This window comes from Macrosteles quadrilineatus, unplaced genomic scaffold (genome assembly GCF_028750875.1).
Source record: "Macrosteles quadrilineatus isolate MER2022 unplaced genomic scaffold, UCM_ALF_1.0 Scaffold_1__1_contigs__length_201487025, whole genome shotgun sequence".
NCBI lineage: Eukaryota > Metazoa > Arthropoda > Insecta > Hemiptera > Cicadellidae > Macrosteles > Macrosteles quadrilineatus.
The window spans coordinates 71,972,760-71,997,023 of NW_026542594.1; the positions used below are offsets into that span (position 1 = coordinate 71,972,760).

Consider the following 24,264-nt stretch of genomic DNA (forward strand, 5'->3'; position numbering starts at 1 on the left):
GAAATGTATGTATATTTGGGGGGATGCTTGCAAAGGCGAAAACAGCTAGCGGGCAAAACAAATAGGGTCCCCATTTCCAAATGGATCTACCAAATATGAATGTTTCTGAAAATGTCAAGCAAAAACAGCGCGACGCATTTTGCGTCCGTATAGTCTGGACTACTTATGCGCCAAACTTTGGCGTTAACGCGACGCATTAAACGCGACGCATTTAGCGTCCGTATAGTACCAGCCTCACTCATGCTCGAGATAAGCAAGCGCGCAGCGCCACTTGTCACAACAAGAAACTTCCCCTTTCTTTCACTCCTTTCTGCCTCTGATCCTAGAACAGAGCACTACGTTGTATTGCACTCTTTTAGTTGTATACGTAGGCCCACGATTACTAGAAAAATACCGGTATGGATCATAAACATAAACAAATGACGTTGTTGGCCCGAATCCTATACTAATAGCATTGAACATATGTTTTGGCAGTTCCATTTAAGCAATGTTAAATAATGTTTATTTTCGGGCCAAAAACGTCATTTGTTTATGATCCATACCGGTATTTTTCTAGTAATCGTGCGTAGGCCTACACCGTATCGGTATCGTATTGGCATTGTTTTGATTCATGATTGTTGATAAGCGAATTATTACGAGTGTTTAATTTATAATTTGCGCATTAAATAAAAATAAAGTATAAACTGAATGAGTGAGTAAAACATATTGCGAGCCGAAACTATGAAAACAATGGCAGAAAAAAAGAAACCGTCTGGCACTTATCATAGAAAGCGTAAGGCAAATTTGGAAGAGGAAGAAAAAAAGCCAAATCAATGAGTAGACTTTTGTAGAAATCATCTGGGGCCCATTTCATAATAAAGTACAAACTAATATTATTAGTAAATCAGCTGATCGCCCAATGCAAATCTAATGGAAATTACAAGTTACAAGTTGTAACTTGTAACATGTAGTTTATTATGAAATGGGCCCCTGGTGACGAGTCCAGTCAGCCCAAAGAAGTCACGATAGAAGACGGCAATGACGTAGGTATTTATTTATTTATTTGCCAAGGAAAGATTAAAACAAGCAGCTGATCACAAACGGCAAACATTACGTCATTGCCGTCTTCTATCGTGACGTCATGCTTGACGAGCATTACATTACGGCCTGTTTTTTTTAGTGTGTCCTTGGTTTTGCTATAGTTTTTATATGATGAGTAAAAGTGTATAAATGTCACATTTCTGCGAATAATAAACAGCCTTTTATTGCAAGTTACTTCTTCTACCTAAACTTATAAAAAAAATTCTTCCCAAAATCATTGGGAAAAAATTCACAAATACGGTTAAGTTATATGTTCATGGGTTTGGGGGGGGGGGGAATTCTAAGTGGCGCTGATTCGGGTGTTCGCTTAACTCTGAAAAATTCCTAGAACCGGCCCTGAATGCAGTTATACTCGATCTTTGCGTTTGCAATGTGACAAGACACGGTTTAAGAAAATTAAGGACATTAAGGTCTCTTCTGTCCTAAATGACTATTTCTCTGCTATGGAAAGTAACATGGTAAATAAGGAAATTTTATTTTTAGGCCCATCTGCTACTTCTTTAATCAAATTTGGTTCCCCAGAGACAGTATTGGAGAGTCTTAAATTAACCTCCTACCACACATGTAAATATGTATTTCTATGCGTCAGTAATAGCACTGACTGTGAAAACGATGACTCTGGCTCCCATTGGAGCTTGTTATTCTTAGACAAGACTAATAGTAAGGCTTATCATCTTGACTCTTTGAGCCCAGTAAATAATTACCCAGCTCAAAATGTGGCCAATAATCTAGGTATTAACAAAACTAGTTTCATGGAAATGCCTAGTTTACAACAGAAACATTATTTGAATGCGGAATACATGTATTAGCATATGCTAAATATGTAGCATATCACTACTATGCAGGCACTGGATTGAGCATTCCCTTTGAAGATTGGTATGCAGGAACACCGGCTATCAAGAAAAACAGTGAATTAGTTTCTAATAAACAGCTTAAGACGGGACCTTGTATCAACGGTAAACAGTCCACCTCTTCCAGTAGGAAAAGTGTAATTAATCAAAAGAAAGTCAGACAAGTCAAAGGAAAAAAGCCCCATAAGCTCACTAATTTGCCAATAACAACAAAAAATAGATTTGAAGTCCTAGATCAAATAACTCAAAAGGAGAACAGCAAAGAACCTTCAAACTTTACCAGCACATCCTCCATAGCCTACAAGAGCTTTACTAAGCCTCTAAGTAAGAACTCCCATGGAAACAGCTCAGTAAATGCTCCAAGAAAGCAGCCACTCAACAAACATAATATTATGATTGCAAGTGACAGTCATGGGAAAGATATAGCTTACTCCCTAAATCAAGCAAGTGGCAGCTGTTATAATATTACAAACCATTGCCAACCCGGTGCTCCATTAAGGAACGCAGCAGCGTTCCGCCCCGCCAAGTCCCCCAGCGGTACACAGCTGCTGCAGTGTATATATACATGACGTGACAAAGTGGCTTTTTTACTCGTCTATAGCTCTGAAGAAACAAAAGCTATTAAAATAATTATTCATCTACTGGATAGGGGCACTCATTCTCAACAAAATAAAAAAAGAATTTAAAAAACGGTTGTGTTTGACCCAAGAAAAACTAGTTTGAAAATTCACAAATTTTCCGTGTTCTCCTTCTCCTCCCCCTTGAATGTTGACGGACCTACAGCCCAAACCACTGGCTCAATTTTAATGTTTTTTATGTTGTTTGAAAGCCCTTAACGTGTAGATGTGCCTTTTGAGGGTCTCAAGTCGGTGCGTTGACCCATACACCCTTGGCAAGCCCTCAAAGTACGATTTTGGCCCATTTAAATAACATGGGATTAAAATCGAAACAAAAGGACCAGCTGCGATTAAATCTCAATTAATTTCAATGTTAGAGGAATTCATAGGAACGGCTGACAAATTATTTTAAAACTTTTATGAAGTATTTTTTTCAGGTATACCGAATGATTTGAACTACTTACTATATAAAACTACTTAGAGCAGTGATATTCCCCGATACTTTCCATTGAAAAATGCAGTGTACTGATGGTACACTGGTACAGCAGCTCGTCATTTTTAACAGTTTAATACTACTTAACAAAACATATGAAACCTAGGAACTTGAAACTTAGTACTAGTACTAAGGTTTGTTTTATGTTTTGATACACTAAAACAAATAAAACAATCGGGAAAATCACTCTACGTATGTTAAACAAGCAATTAAAAAGTGGTATGTAAATTTAGGATAAATGAGTTTTTCAATATTTGTTTTGCCTTATGCTATTTCTAAAAAACCTAATCTGTTTGGTTACATTTTTACTTCTCTAATAAGGGCTCAATTTACACTAGTCTTTAGATATACAGGTTTAATTATCAGAACACTTATGTAACACCAACACATTTTATGTTGTTCAAGATGACCATTGATGAAATTTGAAACTGAGTTTAAGCCCAGGGGGTTTGTTAAATAGTAATTTTGGTACGTGTGTCAACAAGTTTTTAATCGGTTTAGAGCAGATAAGACCTAAAATGTAGAATTTAGTTCTATACAAACAATATTATTGAAATTAAATGAGATGTTGTTGTGACTTGGTCTATACAGGGTGATCAACTCAAGGAGGCCACCATTGGGATGTCGGAAACTGTAAGAATTAGAGAAAACTTTAAATGGGGGACATTCCTTTATTTTTTGTGGCAGTTAAAAATATGATTTTATTTTTTCAAAATTCAGCCGCCATTTTCCAAAATGGCGGCCAACTTTGAAATTTCTTACAGAACACCCTATATTTTATCATGTTTTCGGATAGAACAGGCAATTTAAAAACTTTTTTATTCTTGACATTTTTTTGATAAACCCACTCGTTTAGGAGTTACAGCCTATGGAAAAATCTCTTCTTTACAGAGTGGATGTGCTGTCCATGCACACCCACTACTAGATGGGGTTGTGGCTTCAAGTGGTTGATCGGGCGAATTTACTGTTTGTTATTGGTTTTATCTGATTGATTGATTATCTGATTGGTTTATTATTGGTTTTATCGATTGATTGATTAACTGATTAGTGATAACTGTTGCCCTAGAGCTCTTTCATGATTCAAGAGTTTTCTCTGTTATCTGGCATCAGCTAGTACAGGACTGTTATTGCATGTAATTGATTGGTTATTTGTGGTACTAATCTGACTTAAGTAAGTACTTTATCAGTTTAAATTACTAGTCTACAACAATCAACTAGTTTGGGACATCTAATGGTTTCAAGGAATTGAAATGTAAATGTTATTGGTTAGACATATGGGTAGAAAGGTTTTGGAAGCCTATTTACTTGTAAATGATGTTAATATATCTACATAATATAGTTCAATTGTAATTAGTTTTGATAAGTATAAACAGTGTCTTTTTAAACATATGTACAAAACTCAAGAATTACTGCAATGGAGACTACTCTAGTGAAAGCTTCATGCTAGTGTTATGCAAAATTCTTTTGTCATTGTCATGAGATCTCAAGGTATTCAGTTTGTTAGATAGTATTTGAACCTGTTATCAGACTATACACTTGATACCACTATGATATCAAAACAAAACAATAGATTACACATTGAATGATACCATATAAGGGCCTCCATTGTCTGGGATTCCAGTTGTATTCAGCAGACATTGTGTGGTGAATCTGTAAGTTGTTATTTTATTTATTATGTCACAAAGTGAGGTTTTAGAGAAATTGCGGAACTGCAAATTGAAGATTCTTTCTGATCTAAAAACAAATTTTTCTAAAGTACAAAAGAATAAGTTTAATGATTTAGAATCATATTTATTTGAAATGGACAAGATAGCTCGTGGTTATAAGTTACGAGTGGTTACAAGTAATGTTATGAAAAGAAGACCATGCAATTATTTAGAGCTAAAAACAAGTAAGAATCAATATCTGAAGTTTTGTGAGGAAATCTTTACTAAAGTGCCCAAAGATGTTAAATTGGGAAATGACTTTCTTTATGCTAACACATATATTGGTTATATAATTGGTTCTAACATTCAAAAATTGAGTGAGAAACTCAATAATGAGTTAAAAAATGAGAAGCTTATTAATATACGTTGGCAACACTACAGTAATAATACAACTAATGTGATCAATCTGAAAATGCCAAGAGGAGAACTGTATTATTTCAAAAATAAAGCTCAGCATTTACAAAAGCATAGTAAAGAATGGATACAAATGCTTATTAAGCCTCCAGTTTTGTATTACTGCATTGGAAATAAGAGATATAGTGTTTCACGTGATGAAACAACTCTAAATGCTAGTGGATTGAAAATACCAATTCATGTTAAGAAGAAAAAAATGTACAGCTGTTTTAAAGATTTTTTGCTGCTATGTATGACTAAGAAAATAATGAGTGACTTGGAAGCTTCAGCTACATTAGAAGAATGTTATTGGGACTCTTTGTATAGTGACAGTGAAGAGGAATTTTGGTATTTTCAGAACAGGTGTTCAATTAATTGGGCAGCAGGATGCAGTAAAACAAGAAAAAGACCATAAAATTCGTTAAAACTATTAAATCTATTATTTTAAAAATGGCGGCAAACTTGAAAAGTGGAAAACTGTGTATTTTATGGTTTTTATGGAATGTGGATGCAATATTAAGACTTCTTTGACTTATTCACTCTTCGCATTTTCGCTATAAACCTACTTGTTTAGGAGCAACATGATGTAAAATGTACACCGGAAGTCATTTTTCCATAGGCTGTAACTCCTAAACGAGTGGGTTTATCGAAAAAATGTCAAGAATAAAAAAGTTTTTAAATTGCCTGTTCTATCCGAAAACATGATAAAATATAGGGTGTTCCGTAAGAAATTTCAAAGTTGGCCGCCATTTTGGAAAATGGCGGCTGAATTTTGAAAAAATAAAATCATATTTATAACTGCCACAAAAAATAAAGGAATGTCCCCCATTTAAAGTTTTCTCTAATTCTTACCGTTTCCGACATCCCAATGGTGGCCTCCTTGAGTTGATCACCCTGTATATTAGAGAAAGAGGATTTTTATTTTAAATGTTAATTTTCTACAAAAATAAATAAAATCTAACAAAAAACCACTAAGTGGTAACACTTTCCCCGCCAAGTCAGCAATCCAAAAAAGATAATAAATCATTACTTTTTCTGCCAAGAAAAACAATGTAATGTATGTAAGTTTGGCAACTTGGCGGCAGACTTTTGCACGATCACTTTAAAAAATACCATAAAACAAGTTTCATTGAGCAAACATCTCTCCCATTAGTACATTGCTAGGTGAGAGCTTATTTTACAAAATTTGACCTTATTTGTGCCACATTTCATAAAATCATAATAAGTTAGTGTACTGATTACCTCGAAATTATTATACTTAGTTGGACTAATTAATTAGAGAAGTTGATTTGTAAAATTATCCACGAACATAACTTTAATGAAAAAAAAAAACCAATCAAAAGTCTGCCGCCAAGTTGCCAAACTTACATACATTACATTGTTTTTCTTGGCGGAAAAAGTAATGATTTATTATCTTTTTTGGATTGCTGACTTGGCGGGGAAAGTGTTACCACTTAGTGGTTTTTTGTTAGATTAGAATTTATAACTAAACCTATCAGACAATCAGCAAAGGTGAAAGAATTAACGACCAATGACTTTGTTATCTTGATTGGAGGGACAAATAACATCACAAAGCAGTCTGCAGCAATTCCAACACAATTCTTGAAATTGTTGGAAGAGAACCTTAATGAAATACAAATGTCATTCAAACATACCAACCTCATCCTGTCTACACTGCCATACCGATACGATCTGAGTGCATCTAGCATAGAAAATCAATTAATCAAAGAGGCTAATTTTATTATCAGACAAATCACCTACAGCAATCAGTCACACATTAAACTTCTAGATCTTTGGACACTTGAAAGGCGTTACCATACAAGACATGGGTTACATTTAAACCGGAAAGGAAAAAAGGCCATCTCCAAGGTAGTAGTCAAAATTATCAGAAGCCACCATGGTGATTATGTAAAACCTACTCCTCTACAGTTGACTCCTACATTGCAGCCCAGTAATACTCAAGTTAACATCTATCACACATTACCGATACCCACATCTTCAACACTGAGTGAGAACCAAACAGAGACCCCAAAGACCCAAGGAACAACTCAACCTCTCCAAGAGTTGGACATTCCTTCAACTTTATCAAGCCAAACGATGCTCTGTGACACCCCATATGAAATTGACTCTCCATCAGTAAATGACACTACACCCTTTTCAGGATTTAGCACCCCTAAAATAAGTCAAATAAATTCTTTACAGAAAGTCATATACCATCTCGAAAATAAAAATGAAAGCGAGAAAGTAGCAGAAGAATCAAACATGAATAATGGATCTTTAGGGACTATCAAATCCTGTAATGGTAGATATGAGCCCTCTGAAAAATCTAGATATTTTTTACGGAAGAAGCCAGTAGCTCAAACAAAAAAGTCTTTAAGTATAAAAGAGGATGTTTGTATATATATATATATATTTGTTTGGCAGTGATAAACTCAGACACCGCTGAACCGATTGCCACGAAACTTGGTACATACGTGTAGAATTTCATGGAATAGGTTTATACACCATCAATTTCGTGATCCATCCAATCGGCTCCGCCCCAGTGGCTCTGGAGTTTCCCATGTTAACCTTATGAGAAATGGAAATAATGAATCTTAACAGCTGTTTCAATTAAACAAGTTGGTTCTGTTCTATGATGTTCAATAGCATTAAAGTTACAAGGATTACCAACAGGGTGCAGCACTATTATTGCTTTTACATTTATGACAACAGCTAATTTGCAACCAAAAGGTGAGTGAACATAGCGAACGAACTTCAACCTGGAGGCGGGTTAGCGTAGTGAACGAGCTAGCTAACCTGAAGGCAAGTGAGCGTAGCGAACGAGCTAACCTGAAGGCAAGTGAGCGCAGCGAACGAGCTCCAACCTTAAGGTGAGTGAGCGTAGCGAACAAGCTCCAACCTAAAGGTGAGTGAGCGTAGCGAACGAACTTCAACCAGGACGTGATTGAGCCATGCGAACGAGATCATCTTGAAAATTAAGAAGTTAAACGGGGCAAAGCCCGCGGGTTACAGCTAGTTCCAACTAAATATCACTTGTACACCATTTACAAGCAACTATCACAGCTGTATTTGAAACTTTATTGAAGACTGAGTGTGTAAAAATACACAAATTCTAAAAGTTTCACAGTAAAATATATTATTTCCACATTCTTCGAAATATGTTTTTAAAATTATCAATTTTATGTTACTTAAAATTTACAGTGTTTCTTGATTTATATCTTGGTTTTCCTTCCGTTGGAGTCGTATATTAGTTGCTTCTGATGTGTCAATGAAATACAATTGTAAATTAAATCAATAACACATCATATTAACAAATGGAAACGTGCACACGGTTTGGCCTGAGCCCGAGGAGAACGACGAATCAGAGCTGAAATCATACAGCCAAACATTGCACATCTTTTCTAGTAGCTAATAAATGCCTGAGTACATCAACATGTAGTGTTAACAACAGTTTTCTGACTCAGTGCAATAGTGGGTTGAACCCAGTTGAAGTAAATGTCCTCAAATTATTGCACATTAATCTTCAGGGACTGAGGGGCAAAGAAAATATATTGAGCTTTCAAGCCCAAGAGCACAAATATGATATATTATATTATGTGTTAGTGAACATTGGCTACATGAAGAAGAGGTCAGATACTTACAAGTTGAAGGTTACACACCTTTATCAATGTACTGCCGTAAACATCATATAGCCTACGAGGTGGTGTTGGAATATTAGTTTCAAAAAACAAGAATATTATATCAGTAGTAGTATGTTTCCAAACCTCTGATTTCTGACAAGCTACACATGCTTTGGCCCAAAGTCTGACAACTTTATTCATGGAAGGCCAAACAAAACGTTGTTTAATAAGGTCCAGAGATCCTTTGATTCCAGGATGTGCCAGGTTGTGAAGGGAGTCAAATAACTGCTTTCTGAACTGCTGAGGAATAAATGGCCGTAGTCTTCCAGTACTGGTGTCACAACACAGCTCTGAGCCATTAGAAAGTAAAATATTTTTGAATAACAATGAAGTTGTGTTTGAGTATTTCAGGTTTTTAAGTTCAGCACCTTTAGATTGAGTTTCAGAAACTTGTTCAAACTAGTGGCCTGTAGGGGCCATAGCCCCTAATTTAGACTTCAATAAAAAACCCATATATAAAAAGACAAATACTCTAAATATGTTTCTAAATTATCAATTTTATGTTACTTAAAATTAACAGTGTTTCTTGTTTTATATCTTGGTTTTCCTTCCGTTGGAGTCATATATTAGTTGCTTCTAATGTGTCAGTGAAATAGCCTACAATTGTAAAATAATGATTAAATCAATAACACAACATATTACAAACGGAAACGTGCACACGGTTGGCCTGAGCCCGGAGAGCGACGAATCAGAGCTGAAATCATACAGCCAAACATTGCACATCTTTTTTAGTTTAAAATTGAAGATTTGTTTTGTAATCTTACGAATTCTGTTATAGTTTCCACTTTGAGAACCAAATGTAGAGATTAAAATTATTATTAATTATTATGAAGGCAACTCCCCATTTGGCGGTGGTAAGTCAGAAATATATCTATGAATTTGTCCCTGAATTTTAAAACAGTAGGGCCCATTTCCCGGAATCTCTTTTATATTCCATTGCACTTTTGTATTGCCTTGTGTTTTTTATGAAGTTCGAATCATGTAAAAACAGTTAGTTCGTCATTTACTTATGGTTGTGGCATGTCCATTGTGGCAACATGCGTTGAAATGTCCATTTGTGGCCTTCTCTGCGAAGTGAAATGCACCACAATGCATGCAAGCGCTTTAAGATGACCTAGATTGTGAGAAACAACTCAACTCATTTTCCAGCGTTCTTCTAAAGACAGGTTGTAAAACAGCTTCTGGATTTCTTTCACATTTAGGCCCTACACGACGTTCTCTTTTGCATTTCTTAAGTCAGTTGAATTCCTGGACACTCTTCCACGTCTTGCAGGTCTTCCCCTACCCTGTCTAGTTACGTCACTTATTATAAAAACGGAAAACAAAAAAATTAAACACAATTCATTTTGAAACATTATTTACCAACATTGACTTTAGGAATAAATGTAAACATTGCAAATAAATATGTAACAGCTGATAGAATGCAGACGTTTTTCAGTCCCCATGCATTTCTTATGGTGGATATTTTACGTTATATCTCGTTTTCTGATAACTTTATGGGAATTCTGCTATTTTTCCCGAGTCCCTGGGGTCAAGACCTTTAATTTAAGATCCCTCCCACTTTTCTGCGACTTACCAGACGTCCACAATTTTCTGGTAAAAATTTGGTCTTACAGAATTATACAGGGTGTTCATTTGAAAACTTTCCATATCTGTTGTGTGCAAAGGTAAGGCTTTTAACACTTGTTTGTTCTTATTTCCCCCTAATTTGGACATGCCAAATCCAATAAAATTATTTTCAATTTCGAAAAATGCCCCAAAAGGGCCCAATTTGGGGGGTAGGGGTGCTTTTTGAGAAATTTTCAAATGTAAACATGGGTTGTGTGATACATCAATTTAAAGGTCTAATCACCCCGACTATTTTGGTGCAATAAAAATGTAATTATCTTTAACCGTATTTACAGGGTGGGTCAAAACGTTTTTAAAAAGGACTTTGAAGTTAAGTGCCGTATTACCCAAACTACTGAACGGAACAGCGCCAAATTTCTTTCCAAGCTTATTCTTGATCTACTCTTTAAGATAACTTGTAATAAGGGCATTTTCCATGTTATCTTCTAATTTTAAAAAAATCTCAAATTTTAAGAATAAAAGAAAGGTGAAAACTCAAAATTCTTAAATAGCAAGGTATGACAAATTTCATACCACATGAAAGGTCCTTTTTTAACAAACATTTTACGTATTTAAGTTTTCTTTCTATCTCTTACCGTTTAAAAATTGCAGTAGAAAAACTGAATTTTCCATAGTAATATTGTAACTAGTTTTCTAATAAAACAGCCAAAATTCGTCTCTAGACACATTTAATGGTGCATTAACTGAAGGAAACAATTCATAATTATTGATACCCTGATTGACAAACTAGTCGTTACGTTTTACTTTGTGAAAAACAAGTCTTATAGCTGATGAGGACAACCTAAATGTGGGCTGTTTTCTGTAGTACCATTGACTAGTCAACGGTAGTACTAATTTTTAAAAAGTACTATTTTCTGTAGCATCTAATCAAATATGGTGTACACTTAAAAAATAGACTTTATGTTTACTTATTGGGCAGAACAAAAGTGTTTCAGGATAACTGCAAAGTGTTTAACAATAAATATCCAGGTAAGACCTTAAGTCATAAAGCTCTAAATGATTTGGTTAAGAAATTTCTGAAACTGGCTCAGTTCCCAATGAGAAAAAAACAGGATGAAGGGTCCAAGATGAACTGACACAAGTAAAAGTAGTTGATCAATTTGTAATTAATCATAATACATCGTTGAGCAAAGTGCAATGTGTTTTGTTAGAAAACTAGTCATAATTTTACCATAGAAAATTCAGTTTTTCTACTGCAATTTTTAAACGGTAAGAGATAGAAAGAAAACTTAAATACGTAAAATGTTTGTTAAAAAAGGACCTTTCACGTGGTATGAAATTTGTTATACCTTGCTATTTAAGAATTTTGAGTTTTCACCTTTCTTTTATTCTTAAAATTTGAGATTTTTTAAAAATTAGAAGATAACATGGAAAATGCCCTTATTACAAGTTATCTTAAAGAGTAGATCAAGAATAAGCTTGGAAAGAAATTTGGCGCTGTTCCGTTCAGTAGTTTGGGTAATATGGCACTTAACTTCAAAGTCCTTTTTAAAAACGTTTTGACCCACCCTGTAAATATGGTTAAAGATAATTACATTTTTATTGCACCAAAATAGTCGGGGTGATTAGACCTTTAAATTGATGTATCACACAACCCATGTTTACATTTGAAAATTTCTCAAAAAGCACCCCTACCCCCCAAATTGGGCCCTTTTGGGGCATTTTTCGAAATTGAAAATAATTTTATTGGATTTGGCATGTCCAAATTAGGGGGAAATGAGAACAAACAAGTGTTAAAAGCCTTACCTTTGCACACAACAGATATGGAAAGTTTTCAAATGAACACCCTGTATATATAGACTATGAGTACACAGATTTTCAAAAATACAACCAAAGATTACATATGCTACGCAAAATAGATATTGCACCTTATGGCAATTTTGTGCCAAGTCGTTTTTGGATGGGGCCACCTTCACGTAGTTGGGTGGTCCCTCAACAGAGGCGCTGTTATCAAGTTTCGATCTGCATTACCATTCAAATTCGGGTGAGTTCGGTAATGTTCGCGTGCTCGGGATTAACTTGCCTGTACGCAACGCGCTCGCCGACCCGTCGTCATCGTATCCCTAGTTTGAAAGCGCACTGTTGTCATAAATGTACCATAACTTTATCCTTTCAAGGCCCCCCATACACGTTTTTACTTGGCCGTTATTTAATTTAAAATTAAAGTGACCACGTAACAAAGAGCTTAAGGTTTACTTATATAAACATGAATTAATAAAAATCTTAAAAAATTGCAGTCACAGTGATATAATAAGCTTACAATGTTATACTAGTTTTTCTGTATTAAATTTTAACGTACATTTAGAGAACCCTTAACAATTTAGAAACTTATAAATCTTACAAGTTTTAATAATTAGTGACTATTTGTGAGTTCGTCAACTTTTCTGTTTTCGGAATTTTTATCCACAAAGTTTACTTCCGGATTTCTAGACCCACACAATATCTTGCTACTATAAAAAAAAAATAACTCGCAATGAGGAATGTATGGTAATTTAACTACTACCTAACCACTCACTAGCTACTTGACCTTTTTAATCATAGCAATATAGTTTGTACATAGTTTGTAGGAAGAACATTTATCTACACAGATTCACTTTGTTCATTGTTCACTTTGTTTTCAAACTACGTATTATCTCGTCACATTATTGGTGTTTAGTAAGTGCCGTTTGCAACTGAGCTTTGAAGAAAATGTAAAGATATACAATATAGATTTGGATTGTGTCATATAACAAATCTTTCAACTGACGACTAAGAGGTTATCTTTACCACGTAAAAACGAAATAAGTTTATAGGTTGGAAATTGGAGGTCAGTCACACACTCGCGATCAAACAAAAGTGAACTAACCCGAGTGACCCGACATCCCAATTTACTGGTATGGCCAGTTTTAAACATTATATTAAACAATAGGTCGAATACTTTGTACCGGAAGCTTGTAACTACATTTTACAACAGGCATTTCATTCGCCAACCCAGTATATTCATGGTAAGTTCCTGAATCAACATTAAGGCATTGTATTGGCGTAGCCAGGTTTGGATTCGAGCGCACTGGAGCAGAAATTGCCTAACCACCCCTCTCCAAAATTGAGCCCCATAAATATATAGGCTAGGATACTTTATTTCCCTCTTAGTGGTCTTCGTTGATAAACACTTAAACCAAAACGTTTAACGTCTATTTTCGATTGACAATAAATTGCATAATACTATGATGAAGGTAGTTAATAATATATTTCGGAACTCTATTGTAACTGTTTTAGGCAGACTCTAAAGATAATGAGACATTGCCAATAGAAATACTGGTGAATTTATCGCTATGTGATGAAGGGGCTGCCGCGAGACGGTGGGTGATCGTCTGTAGAGGCAGTAACGAGTGCAGACTGCTGAGTGACAACTGGTGTACATCCATAGTTTGTTAGTACATAATATCCACATCATAATAATTGTTATTCAGTACACATAATACTAACACTTCTTCACTCTTGCTAATCCATCTTCTATTAAACCTCCTGTTACTTACAAAAGCAAACAACCACAAATAAAGGTTAACCATAACAATAAACAACAACAAAAAATACGTAAATAACAGCTGGTCATGTCGGCAATGAAGTCTTAGGTTGTGAAGACATTCGCTAGGCTTCGCATGGAAATTGATATCACAAAAATGGCTTGGCTGCAATATCTATTTTGCGTAGCATATGTAATCTTTGATACAACTAATACAAATCTGTGGCACAGCTGTTTTAATTTCAAAAGAATTAAACAAATTAAACCCCATGTTGTTTTAATGGGAAAAGTTTTATTCTGTTGCGAATTTATGGTGGAAAAATAAGAAAAATGAATAGTTTTCCCTCAAAATTCACGTCAAGACCTTTAAAATAAGACCCCTCCCATCCTTCTACGGCCATCCAGTCACTCACAATATCTTTACAAAAATTTGACTTACGGAATTATATATATAGATGATACAGATGAAGGTAGGTCAATAGCTCTTAATGTCCGCGAGAGTAAAGAAGTCCCCTGAGCTCCGGCCTATTCGTAGTTTGCAGGCGTTACGCTTGAACGTTTCGCAAGACAATTAGACCTGTCTTCCCTCAGCTCTGCTAGTTGTTAGGCTTAATTTTTGTATGTAATATCTGTATGATTTTTATAAATCTATGTCATAATATTTTTTTGCATAGTCATACAATCGAAGGAAACCCATTTTCTAGTGTTACTAAGGCAAATTAATAGCCTTTCTACTTTATGATTTCTGTTTAGTTAAATGTAACAATACCACTAAAATACAATACAATAAAATCCTTTTTAAATCCGAGTTTGAAAGCATTAATCCCACATAATTAGCCGATCCATGAATATACTTACGGTGAATGCATATTACCGGTACATAAGTACACGAGTACAGCAGTATCAATAGCATTCATCAATAAACAACTTATTATTAAAGTTCTTAATCCTATTACCATAAACCTAAGCAACAAATCAAGAAAATAATTGCTAATATAGTATGTTACTTACAAATGCTGATATTGCAAGAGTTTAATCGAAGTTCATTGGCAAAGGTTGGGCTAACTCCAAATCTTCTTCGTCTGTATCATGGGGTTCAGAGTCGGAATCCTCAGTCGATGAATCATTTCCGCCTCCCAAATTGATGACATGTTCATCGACCGCGTTTTCCACTATGCCTTCCGTCGTCCAGTACTCATTTTCTGTATGTTCTACATGTTCGGAATATGTTTTCCACAAGGTAGGGGTAACAGAGTTAAGTGCCTCGTTTGCCATGTCAGTTAATGCGTAGTGCATGGTAGTCTCCTTTGGCACTGTTTGCCTTATAAATAAGCCGACACCCTGCAAAAACCCTTCGTTTGACCCAATGTCTACGACAATCACGCGGTTTGACGCGTTCATATCAGGTAACAAACCATCGACGTCTACACTTTGCCAACATTTCTGAAACGTTAAATTACTGTTTATCCAAGTTTGTCCAGATAGACAATTTTTCTTTTTTGTTCCCTTAGCTTTCTTATCCCTTGCAATTACCTAAACCTCCAATTAACAATTTCAGGCCTTTCAATCAAACATTTTCTTTTGGAACCACATTTCTTCTGTTTGAACCCCATATCTTTTAAGAAACGCCGAAGTGCCCATTCGCTCCATTTAAAATGTATTCTTTCTCTCAAAACAGGTAATAGTTTTTTACAAGTAGGGACAATTTTTTTGTTCGTGTAAAAATCGCGTATTACATCTACGATTACACGCCTATCAAAGCTATTTATTTGTACTTTATGGTGGTCAGCCATCTTGCGTTTTTTCCCGGGTGTACAGAGTTTTTCATCCGAAGTTTGTTTGCCAGCTTTTCTAATTCGTTTAATAGTTTTTTCTGACACTTTACAATAGTTTGCGGCACGTTCTGTTGCCTTTTCTATCGGCACTAATAACTTTTAGTCTTAACATTCGTTGTCACAACACTCGATCACCCGTCTAATTAAATCCCTCTCTCCACTATGTATAGTAGCACCACGTTTTCTTAAATCCATAGCTATAAGGACCGTCCAAAACAAAACGAACTCACTACGCGAACACAAGAGACTGCACCGAATCAAATGACGTGACCACATGATGATAATCCACTTACCAAAACAAAGATATGAGTAAATATGTTTACAACAGTTGTTTACAGACAGACATCGAGGCGAGGCGCCCAGATGCTTAGCGCCTGCAAATAGTGCGCGATACCCTCCAAACATAGCTGCGTATCGCTCTGGCTCAAGGGACTTCTTTACTCTCACGGACAGTATTCTCGACATGAAATCAGCAGGAATGTTTTGTTTTCCTGGTAGATACCTTATGTCGGTAGTGAACTGTCCAATGAAGTCTAGATGACGCAATTGCCTTGGACTAGATGTATCAGAGGGTTTATTGAAGGCAAAAGATAGAGGTTTGTGATCTGTATATATAACAAAACTTCGCCCTTCAAGGAGATAGCGGAAGTGCTTCACAGATAGGTATGCAGCCAGGAGTTCCCTGTCATAGGTACTGTATTTTTTTTTTAAGTTGTTGTAAAGGATTTAGAGAAAAACCCAAGAGATTCAAAGTTCCCATTACAAATCTGGTGGAGAGACGAACCTATAGCGAAGTTCGATGCATCGACCATGAGAGCCAAAGGAGCATCAGGAGATGGGTGTGCTATAAGTGTGGCATTGACTAGCTGACCTTTTGCATCCTCAAAAGCTTTCTTAGATTCTGTAATCCAACTTATTTTTCGTTTATCAGATTTATGTGTACCCTTTACACAAATCAAATAGTTGTTGCTGAATAGCAGCTGCGTTAGGAAGTGAACTAACAAAAAGTGAGAAAAGGCAACAGAACGTGCCGCAAACTATTGTAAAGTGTCAGAAAAAACTATTAAAAGTTTATAAGTCCAAGGAATCTACGAAGCTCAAGAATGGTTTCAGGACGTTTGCAACTAACAATAGCTTCAACTTTATCCGGAAGAGGAGAAATTCCTTGTTTAGAAACTGTGTAGCCAAGAAAAGAGATCTCAGTCACACCAAATACACTCTTTGACGTATTAATATTAATGTGATGCTTATTAAGTCTATCAAAAACGGTTTGCAAGTGATTAATATGTTCATCTTCTGAGGAGAATGCTACCAGGATATAATCTAAGTAACAAAAGGTAAACTCTAGATCATGCAAAAGAGAATTAATATATCTCTGGAAAGTTTGTGCAGCATTCCTTAATCCAAATGGCATTTTTAGAAATTCAAATAATCCAAAAGGCGTTATGACAGCAGTTTTTGGAATGTCATCAGGAGCTACTGGAATGTGATGAAAAGCCCTCGAACAAGATCAATTTTGGAAAATATAGTTTTGCCTTGATAAGGTGAGCATTTGTAGCTTTATAGAAACTAGGTTTAATCTTTGTACACATTGGGCATTTGTTTGTCATTGTTTTTACATCCTCAACCGAGTAATGGTGTTACATCCTAGTGATACCACGGTGGCAGAGTAATTGGTGAAGTGTAAAAAGCTTGTCATCACAATTTATGTACCTTGCCAAAGAGTATTTTGTAGAAAATTTAATTCCTGACCATGAAAATGTTTTCAAATCTTTGCTAGCTCTAACCGTTTTTGAGTTATAGCCGTTAAAAAAAAACCTGTTTTATCGTTTTTAAATGTCCGCCATTTTGGATTCTTGGGAGGGTTAAAATTTGAAAATGGGACTAATGGTTATTTTCTGGATAATTTAATTAGACGTTCCACGCCCTCTTCAAGTTTCAAGTCTCTTTGGAATTTTTTAAATGGTTCAGATGATTGTATCAAAGTTAGCAATTTTCAATGTTATTTCCCATGAGTATAACTTGGGGGGGGGGAATTCTTAAATTTGGGGGGGGGGTTGTAATGGAAAATGCAACTTTTTGAGATTTTTCTGGGTTGTTAGGGACCAAGACTGACAATCGTAGCCTACTAAATTTCAGATCTCTAGCTAATCCAATCTAGAAGTGGGTAAACATTTGTATTCCCTAGTGAGTCAGTTACACAAGCGGCTGTATATAGCCTATATTAGGCCTAGATTTTAGTACAGTTATAATGTTTGATTCTAAGATGCTTGTCAGGGGTGTCAACTACTGGAACATACCCTGCCAACTTTCGGTGCATAGGCCTGAACTCTTATTTTCTAATTAAAGTTATTTTTGTCATTTAATGTAATTTAATTTAAGTAGGTAACAACCAAACTAAACCCAAAATATCTACATTATAGGCTATTGTTTGTATTACAGTTTTATGATGTTACGTACAATAAAATGCCACCTACAAAAGTGGAGTATGCCGTTCTATAGCCAAGATCAAAAAAGAAGGTTGTTGAAGAATTTACAGTAGTAGGGAAAATAACTTATCCAGTGTTAGTAGCCTACCGCAAAACAAAATCAGATTAGGCCTAGGCTACTTATTTATACTTTCTAATAAATTTTAAATGTTAAGTATGGTTTCTGTATCTAAAACTAAATATCTGGAAATATATTGTAGCCTTCATAAGAATGGTTAAAAGAATCAAAGTGTCAACCACTGGAACACTGGTAAACTATTGGTAAAAAATCCAAAAATTCATGTGTCAACTACTGGTACATGTGCAAATATTAAAAAAATCATTATTTATTTGTGATGTGGAAAGAGAATAAGGACCTTTTGTCGGGAATTTTATATTTTGAGTTAGGGTATGTATATATATTTGAATTCCTTATTAAATTCCGAATCACTTATTGCAAATTCCATGCATCCATGGTGGAGGTGGAAGTAAATATTTACTTCCACCATGCATGCATCCAAGGCGTATGAAAGAAGGTGTGTGCATAGTGACGTCAGTGCGAGTAAAACTTGTTTTATTTTACCAAATCATATGTTTTCTTGTAGGCTAACTTTTCAAAGACTTTCGAATGACAATCATTACGAATTAGCATTGAATATATAACACTATTTAGCGTTTTATATCCAATATAGTGTTGTATTCAATATTGAATATAGTCATAGTGTTATACAGTATATTCAATGGTGGTAGTATTAGTATATAGCATTTTGATAGTGAGTACCTTTTAATCTAAAAACAGTAAAGCAGTAAATATTGTAACTGTGGCTGCCTTAACAGGCAACATATTTTTAGGTGACAATATACAAATAGTTTTAAGTATAATACCTTTTTCAGCTCCTACTTATGTTTTATATAATTGAAAATCTCTCATTTAAGTAGCCTTAGTGGAAAATAAATAGTTAGGCCTACAAATAAATCGGCAAGATTGTATTTACATATATTTAACAAAAACAGCACAAAATGGCATATAGCTTAAGTTGTAGGGATTTTATAACATTTTAATGACATACACTAAACATACAGTTCGGCCAAAACTTCTGTGCGCGCGGACAGGTCGCTAGCCCAACTAAAACTTACGGATACCGGTTATTTGCAGTGACATAGTGATATAGTGAGTGGGGTAGGGGTGAGTGAGTAGTTATACCTTCCGCAAAGATTCGTTCGTTCTTCGTGACGTTCCAATCCAGAGAGCTGAAACCCTACTGGACTGAGGCTGTTTTAGGACTTAGTCCTCTTCAGCCAACACAAGATTCGTGGCGGCTGAAGGATTAGGACGGTCGGGTGGTGTCCCAGCCCCAAAATTAGCCCTCGCTCGGCTGCTCGGGGCTTTGGCAATGAGTCACCCACTGGGCTCAATGCATAGTTGGTAAAATGTTTGTATATCACCATAATGTGTATTAAATAACGTCATTTTTGTAACCTGCATCAAATAACAAGAACATTGAGCCCTAACACGAAATAATTGCTATGATATTAAGCATACCACGACACGAAAACTGTCTATTATTTTAAAACTAAATGTATACTTAATATCGTCGCAATTATTTCGTGTTATATATATAGCTAAATAGTGTTATACACGAATACTAGAAAAAAAAACATTTGTCTAGTATTCGTGGTGTTATATATTCAATGCTAATTCGTAATGATTGTCATTCGAAAGTCTTTGGAAAATTACAAGAAAACATATGATTTGGTAAAATAAAACATGTTTTACTCGCACTGACGTCACTATGCACACACCTTCTTTCATACGCCTTGGCATGCATCTACGTTTTTTTTTTTTTGTTAAAGTTATAGGACTTTGAAATTTTATTTTGGAAAAGGGTCGTTTTGAGAAAAACCATTTTGAAAATTTCAAATACGCATAAAAAAAACAGTTTTTTTCGTATTTAAAAAATGATTTTGGTATCAAAAGAAAGCTTATAATGTCCTCTTTGGAGTCAAAACCAATTTTTGTCTTAACTCCCGGTAGTTTTAATTTATATAATTGTTTTATTGAAGCAGGTCGTAAAAATCGCATTTCAGAAAACGGACCCCTTGTCAGCCCTATGTTTTTTCTCCATAAGTTAAGAAAAGGTACCTCTTGTCGGGACCGCAAAATTTGAGCGATATTTTGTTCTCTGTACACTGAACTTTGTTGTACGGTAGTTCTTTAAATGTCCTCTAGAATGCAGGACAATTAATTTTTTGGACTAAAGTCTGTTTATAAAGTGAATAGGCCTATTAGAAATGGGACCTCTTGTCGTTATGGCGAAATAACATTGAGCGACAAGAGGTACCTTTTCGCTGACCGTGCAGAGGCTAACAAAATGATTTATGTCGACTTTTTACGTCTTCAATTCAATATTTTAACTGATGCTGTCCTGTTCTATGAAATGAGGTATAACAATCGATAAAAACCCGAATTTTGATATTTTTGACCTTAATTACTTATATTGGCCGTACTGAAAATTTTGCATCGCCGACAAGAGGTCCCTTTTCGCTTTCCACATCACATTTATTTATTTTGTTAATTTAATTCAATAAACATTTATACATTTAGTGTAATGTACAAAGCCTAATGTCTATTTTTAACTAGGCTTTGCTTTACCCTATAGGGAAATTCGCTAATAGAGGGGTTGTTAGGGGGATGGCGATTATTCCATTGACTTCTTTATCCCAAAAAGAGGAGGTATATGAGGTTTGATATGTCTTATCCCAATACTAGGAGAAATACAAGGATTAGGGAGAAGATCCCTGCCAAAAGTTCCCACTCCCCAGAGCCATCATACTCCTAACTTACCGGCCTCTAGGCCTAGTACATACAGAATTAAAGTATGATTACTTTAAAATTAAGTCTACAGTAGGACCTATTTATTTATGAATTTAAGTTAAACTTACCTACATGCTTTACGGGTACAGTTTCTTAACTGGGCTATGCTAATATCAATTACAACTATAGATTGATTAACTTAGTAAACATTCATCCGATTTTTAGCGAATTTCCCATATAGGGAATAAGCTATTACCGTAGTACTCATGGTAAGACCTTGGACCCGGGACCGATTTATTTTTATTTTTTTTTTTTTTTTGAGGTCCCTAGAGGCAAAAACCACTATCCGTTCAAATTCATATATATATATATATATATATACAGGGTTAGTAAAAAGTGTGGAGACCCCCTGTTATTTTTTTAACGGCCCATACTAGAAAAACTTAACTCGGCACACCTTTATGGCATGTTATGAAGTACTTTTTGGGCATAACCGTCACTTGGTGTACCTACATCCCCAAAATGGGGGATTTTGGGGGAAACTCAAAAATTTCAAATACAAAGACCTACCGAGTAACCCCTCATTTTGAAGGTCCTGGTAAAAGAAAACCAAAAACGCAAACTAGAGGTATTTATCTCAATCCAGTAACAAATGGCAGCCAATTGAAATTCTCAGAAATTGAATTTAACTTGCAGCTTTCCAAGTCTGGAGACCCCCTGTAAATTTTGTAGCGGCTCACACTAGGAAAACTGAACTCTACACACCTTTTTGGCATGTTATGAAGTACTTTTTAAGCATAATAGCCACTTGCTTACCAAACCCAAAATGGGGGATTTTGGGGGAAACTCAAAAGTTTTAAATGATAAGCCCCATCAAGTGATCCCTCATTTTGAAGGTCCTGGTAAAAGAAAACTTACAACGCAAACTAGAGGTTTCTATCTCAATCCAGTAAAAAATGGAAGCTGATTGAAATCTTTAGAAATTGGAAATAACTTGCATTTTTATATTCAATTGGCTGCCATATTTTACTGTGTTAAGATAGAGACCTATAGTTTGCGTTGTTAGTTTTCTTTTATTATGGCCTTCAAAATGAGGGGTCACTTGATGGGGCTTATCATTAAAAATTTTTGAGTTTCCCCCCAAAATCCCCCATTTTGGGTTTGGGAACTTATGAGAATTTCAATTGGCTGCCATTTTGTACTGAGCTGAGATAGAGACCTCTAGTTTGCGTTGTTGGTTTTCTTTTACCAGGACCTTCAAAATGAGGGGTCACTCGATGGGTCTTTGTATTTGAAATTTTTTAGTTTACCCCAAAATTTCCCATTTTGGGGATGAACACCAAGTGGCGGTTGTGCCCAAAAAGTACTTAATAACATGCCATAATGGTGTGCCGAGTTTAGTTTTTCTAGTATGGGCCGTTAAAAAAATAACAGGGGGTCTCCACACTTTTTACTAACCCTATAGGCTTATGTCTGTTAGCACGATAACTCGAGCAAAAATGATCCGATTTTGATGAAATTTGGTATTAACGTGTAAATCTACATTTATTCTAACAAGTTTGCGAACCAGCATGATCGGACTATGGGAACAGGGGTTAATGGGGGGTTTTATGGGGTAAAAAGAGGGTTTTCCCATTTTTGGCCCTAAAAACAAAAAAATTTACAATTTTTTTCCAAACCATTTTTAGAGCTTAAAAAAGCAAATAATTTAGTATATTGAAGCGTCATTATGCGCCTAATGGTTACAGAGAAAATTCTAAAAAATTGTAAATTTAAAATTTCCATGTTATTCTTCTGGAGAATAAGTCAACTGTTGTACTTTGCTTGTTTATGAACATATTTTTATCAAATTTGGAAAATAAGTTACATTAATTTATTACTAAACTATTAACATTTTACAACAAAAAACACTTTTTTCCCTCCCTGTCGCAGCAAACATAAGTACTCGTTAAAAACTAGGCCTAATTGTATTTTATTTCAATAGGGAATAAATGTGATATTTTTAAGGAGGATTTTTAGTGTAAATCCAATGGAAGTTCAAGACAAATGGAAATTCGCTTAGTCTGCAGGTTTGCTGCGGCGGGGGTAATTATTTTATTACAGTAGAGTCCTGCAAACTCGGTGTAATGTGGACTGGCAGGGTGCCGAGTTTGTGAAATGCCGGGTTATCAGGAACTAAGGTTAAACATAAGAACAATACTGTTTTTAAGCTTTTTAACCGCCTTTTTTTATTTATATTTATATTTATATTACAAGTCAGTATTAAGTCCTCAGATATAGTTCAACAAATCCTTGGTACGAGTTACGAATTATTTGACTTGAGCTGGCTTGAGTTCATGTTTTACTCGGACTCAAAAAATCACAAATTTTCTGAGCCAGGTGATGCCCGAGTTATCCAGACTGCCGGGTTATCGAGTGTCGAGTTTGCGGGACTCTACTGTATCAGCAAGTTTGGTTAGTTAGGTTAGGTTATGACAGTTTAATTTTATAATGGATAGGCCTAGAGTTAAACATATTTATTATCAATCAATATTTTCAATATAGAAGCTAGCCTCCGGAATACGTTGATTGTATTAAATTGGTGTAAATACCTGCTTCGTGGTAATCACCTATTGTTGCTAGTGTCGCAACTAGTTTAGACTTTTTCTACAAAGTCATCTTCAGGCGAAGGCGTCAAGGATGTCAAAGGGTGGTCACTTCATATGAAGGTCGTCATTACACGTAAAGTACATAAAAACATGAACACGAACACAGACATTAACACATAAAAACGGCACATTTAACACGATTAAACGAACAACGGTAACTGTTAAGGAATGATGTGACACGACCGGGATGGATGCAAGGAAGAAGATGACTTTGTAGAAAGTCTAAACTAGTTGCGACACTAGCAACAATAGGATTACCACGAAGCAGGCTGGAATCGGAGTTTTGCCAACGGGTGTCAGGTAGATGGGGGAGATGCCTTCGGCCACCTCTTGTTGCGGAGATTTGCCAACGGTGGCGGTGGGAGAAAGAGTGTGAGGGAGGGAGGGAGAGCGATTGTCAGGGTTGTCAAAGCTTAGCAGTTATGCGCTTGTTGCAGTGGGTTACGTTAGGTTAGGTTAAAAATTCAATACATTTCCTTTCACAGTCAGAGGTGCATAACTGCATTACTTTGAACACAGTCAGCATCCTGCCTGGTCCACCCCTAGC

At 35.5% G+C, this 24,264-nt stretch overlaps 1 protein-coding gene across 4 annotated transcripts in view; it reads right to left on the minus strand.

Moving 5' to 3' along the window:
• Positions 1–24,264, minus strand: part of LOC128983568 (probable phosphorylase b kinase regulatory subunit beta) — a 231,684-nt gene that overhangs the window by 206,665 nt on the left and 755 nt on the right. The window lies entirely within an intron of this gene.